General features: G+C 39.9%; 1 pseudogene; it reads right to left on the reverse strand.

Moving 5' to 3' along the window:
* Positions 1-566: 566 nt before the first annotated feature.
* On the reverse strand, positions 567-1003 carry LOC102765352 (annotated as a pseudogene).
* Positions 1004-4701: the final 3698 nt, after the last annotated feature.

Below are 4701 nucleotides of genomic sequence, written 5' to 3' on the forward strand. Positions count from 1 at the left end.
TCCAAACCCCCCTCCCGATTGAAAACAACAGCCTCACCCTCGGCCGCCAGCCCACTCCGCACGCACTCCGCACCTGAGTATTTCACTTCAGCACTGTGCCTCCTCTGAGTCTGGGTATGATATTCTCTTTCCTCCTAGTTGTAGAATTTCCACTCAGCCAGCCTTCCTGTGGTTCTGGATGATGTCCGTTCCGTCTTTTAGGTGTATTTTTGAATTGGTTGTTCGAGGCAGCAATCTCCGGCGTTAACCTATGCCGCCATCTTGGTTCTCCCAAAAATAAAATGTTTTTAATAGATTTACATGATGTGTATATTCTGTCATGAAAACCCCACACCATCATTATACATTTGGAAGAATACAAGCAGCATATATTACAAATTGATGTAAGCAGTAACTTGGTTCACACCATGCAATAAAAACTACACTAATCAAGACACACAAGCTTTTGTAGGTTTAAACTGAAGGGCTTTTTTATTTCTGCAGAATCCTTAAAACCTGTGGTGCTTAAAATGGGTTAGCCTTTCTACTGAGAGGTGAATTATACACAACAATGATGGGAAAGATTATCAGACCAGTTGTCTATCAATGGCCGAAACTCTTTTCTCCTTTGCCTTCCTGATATAGTTGGCTGCCTGGCTTTCGGCTGGACCATTTGGATCCGGTTCATGCAGCAGAGACTGCATTGATGCTCAGATAGAAGATACATCAGGTGTTGGACTCCACAGATTCGGAAGGTTTTCTACTAGTAAACATACAGTAACATCAGCATACACATTTGGATGAAAGACTTTGGATAAAAAACTAACAGTGGGAAGTTTATTTGGACATTCTTCAGAAAAGCTTATTTAAAAATACCATCTTTAAAAGGATTCTCTTCAGGTCCAAATATAACTATTCCATGCATGAAGTTGCTTTTCAGACGATGATCCACTGACAATCACAGGTGGGCTTATTTGCAATCACTTAAAATTCTCATAAGCCTACTCTGGACCACAGTGGACATGCTCCCCAGCTGCCCCAGTCAGCCTCAAATATAACACTTCAAAAAGTGTCTGACATACACACATACTAATTGCTAACTACTGTTTCTATCATTATTATTACCATTGTTCCTCTCTAGCCTAGCAAATACCAAGATAACAATGAATCTAAATATATTCTGTATTCATGGATCAGAAATACTGGCCCATTGCCTAAATTCTGAGATAACACTTCCCCTTTTGGGGGGGGGAGAGAAAAAATTTGCCAGTCTAGTAAATAATACATGATAAATTGTTTAATATCGTTTGAAGTGGGAAAAGAAACAAAATCACTTTCCACAGCACAGAGCTACAACCTGAGAGGAAAGTTCGACAGAGGCCTGTGTGCTTGGGCAGGGGTGACGGACTGTTGTTCCTGAGACTGGAACATTTGTGACTTTCACCCAACATTTCCCTTGTGTCTTAGAAACGTGTCAGTTAAAAATACTTTAGTCTGATCAAATAAAGAAAACCTTTTCCTTAGCAGTAATCCATCTACCCAGGCTCCTCCCAACCCTGTCAGCCAGGTCTGACCATCATTTATAGCCCCGAAGGGGCAGACCAGGCTCTGACAGGTGGCAAAGGCCTGGCCAGCTAATTCAGAAGCCAAGGAGTCTCTACCTTAAGCACGTTAATAAAATCAATTAAAATTAGGATGTGAAAGGAAGAGCCTCCCATCTGACACTCTCTCAGAGCCTGATATCTCAACATCCAGGAACCGAGTGAAAAGAAACAGAAAAAGACTGAGTGAATCCTAAAATCTCACTGGTAACTGGGCAGGTGAGGGCTGGAGTCGGCACAAAGGCCTAACATTTCTACAAGTTGGTGTCTATATGTCTCCTGCACTAGACTACAATCCTTTCCCTGTAGCTATTCCCAAATTAACAAACATAAGTAAAAGGTCAGTGCCTAGACATAAATGTAAAGGACTTAAACATCATAGGAGAAAGCTGAGGTGGCCCAGCCTCATTCAGACTTGAGGGCAAGGAAATCTTTTCCAATAAATATCTTTCTCTTTAGAATTTTACATCTTTGAGTAAGGTGAGGGAAAGCTCTCGACAAAGTAAAACTTTTTGCAATTACTGATTTTTCCAGAATACAGTGAACATTGGAATCAACGATATTAAATTCTAAAGCATTTTTGGCCCTCCACCAACTACCACAGAAAAGAATTTTATAGAGTGCAAACATTTCCAACATTATTTTTACCACCCGGACATGCCAGCTTGTGGTACATTGCTAGAAGTTTCTCAATGAAACAAAATTATCCTCTAAAGAATGTTATTTAAAGATCTTTGGGTATAAAATAGATCAACCAGTCCTTAGCAAAGGAAATAATGCCTAGAAAATGTATGATTGGGGAAGAAATGGAAAGTTGGGAGACCTATACTGGATTGTGTTTTATACCTTTTTTCATGAAATATATTTACAGACTAGCAAAACTTGAACAATTGATAAAAATCGGTTTTTGTGTGTCGCTGGGATTCTCCAAGTTTAGAATTGGTTTGTATGTTTGCTTTGTACATACAGCTCTTTGCTGTTTATTTATCACACACATTCACTCTTAGAATAGGCACATATCACTTGATTTGTTATCTATTGTTTTCTTTTTGTGTATAGTGGGAGTGGGACTATACATATATAGTTTCTATCTATAATAAAAAGGAAGAAAATACTTTATACAGAGGAGAAATGTATTACTGTTTCTTATTATCTGTAAGAGAAGAGAAGAAACAATATTCATCTCAAAGGAAGATACTTTTGTTGTAAAGCTTTAATCTAGTTGTAAATCAGAGATATGTAACACAAAAATATAAAGTGTGAGTGTAAAGAGGTAAAAAAAAAAAAAATAGCCTTTCCCCTTACACCTTTAAAAAAATTCCACAAAAGCAAGAAGGTGAAGCAAAAAGCATTATGAACTCCATTCTTGAAAAAGTAGTGAAAATTCTAGAGTTCTGAATCACAAAATAGGAACGTGTTCTGGAAGCATTTCGGTCAAACCCAAGATAAAGAAAAATAAAGTGTCTGCAGCTTTAAATCTTCAAAAATAAAACTCGGCAGAAGCAGACCTCTCCTGCTGAGTGATCAAAATTGAGGTGCAAGTCCATTATCTCTTGACTGTGGGAGCTGGGAGCATGGCTGGTGACAGGAGCTACCCGGGCATAGTTGTGTCACCAGGAAAGGGTATTAGAGACAAGGATGAGTGAGGAGCCACATTGGTAAGTCCTATTGCAGGAAGCAGTCTGTGAGGCTGGAGAGAAGTGGGGGGGAAATTCTGTGCTGTGAGCAGCCATTAGCTTCCATTCATGTTGGGCTAGGAAGAAGGAAAGGAGTAATGGCCAAAAAATAAAAACATTGTTCTGAAAACAGCAGAAGAGAAAGAGAGATACCTTCAGGCCAGGAGGAAGGTGAGAAAATAACGGAGTTTCACAGATACAAAAATGCAAATGCTTCAAATATGGGAAATAGTTTCCATCTCACTCTTAAAAAGAATGCAAAGCAAGCAACATAGGGATACTTTCCACTTGTGTAATCAACAAAATTCCAAAATTGTGATAGCAAGCTGGGTGAGTGACAGTGAAGGGAAATAAACACCTTCCCATCCATGGCAGGCGGGAGTGCAGATTGGCGCCTGCTCTGGGGATAGCCAGTGGCTCATCGCTCTCAACATGTGGAATTTGACCCAATAATGCCACTTCTAGGAAGTGTATTTTTTAACATCAAAAATCTGAAAACAATCTAAATGTTCATAATATGCAGCTGGATAAATTATGGCACAATCATACTGGGGAATATTATGCAACTTTATAAAAGAACGAAGCAGATCTGTACATGCTGATACATTGTCAGGTTCAAAATATGAAGGTCCAGAAGGTCCTCTGCTGCCTCTTGCATATAAAACATGAATAAATAAATATATGTTTTCTTGTATGTGTAGCGAACATGTCGGGAAGCTGGCAGTTGTGACTGCGTGTGAGGAGAGGAAAGTAGGTGAAAAAAAGACTGAAACAGGAGGTATGCAAACCATTAGAAAGTGTGTGTGTGTTTGTGTGTGCGTGTGTATGCGCGAGTGCACGCACATGTATATAAAGAAAAAAACATTGAAAGTTCCTACAAAGCATTTGCTGCAGTTCTTTCTGAATTGTAAGATTATAGGTGACTTTTCTATTCTTAGTAGTGTTTTGAGTTCACAAATATTCCACAGTGAAATAAAGTGCTTTTACTTAAAAAAAAAAAAAAACAGGATTTTTTTTCCCTTCTAAAATTCTCAAATATCTCCACCAAACAAAAATACCTGGTTTTTTCATTCATGAAAACACATCTTTTGCTTGCATGGATCTCTGGGTGGCCAGTTGGGTTGGAGCTGGAATGCCCAGCTCCCTGTGCCCAGGTGCCTGTAGGCAGTCCCGCCACCTCTGCACCACAAAGCTGGGCAGCCCCCGCAGGCAGCCCGTGCTCTCTGCACCACAAAGCCCTGCAGGCCAGACCATTTGCACTTACTGTTTCTCTCAGGTAAAGGCCTCCCCCAAATGGTGCTGCTATGAGAATGAGGCTTGCAGCTATTTTGGTTGCATTCTTGGCTTTAAGAGACAGGTTTCCTGTTAATACTGTTTTGACTTAGATTGTTTGGGTCTCTCCAGCAGGAGACCAGATTTAGATCAAACACACAGGATCCTGCTTC

This window comes from Myotis davidii, unplaced genomic scaffold (assembly GCF_000327345.1).
Source record: "Myotis davidii unplaced genomic scaffold, ASM32734v1 scaffold368, whole genome shotgun sequence".
NCBI classification, from domain to species: domain Eukaryota; kingdom Metazoa; phylum Chordata; class Mammalia; order Chiroptera; family Vespertilionidae; genus Myotis; species Myotis davidii.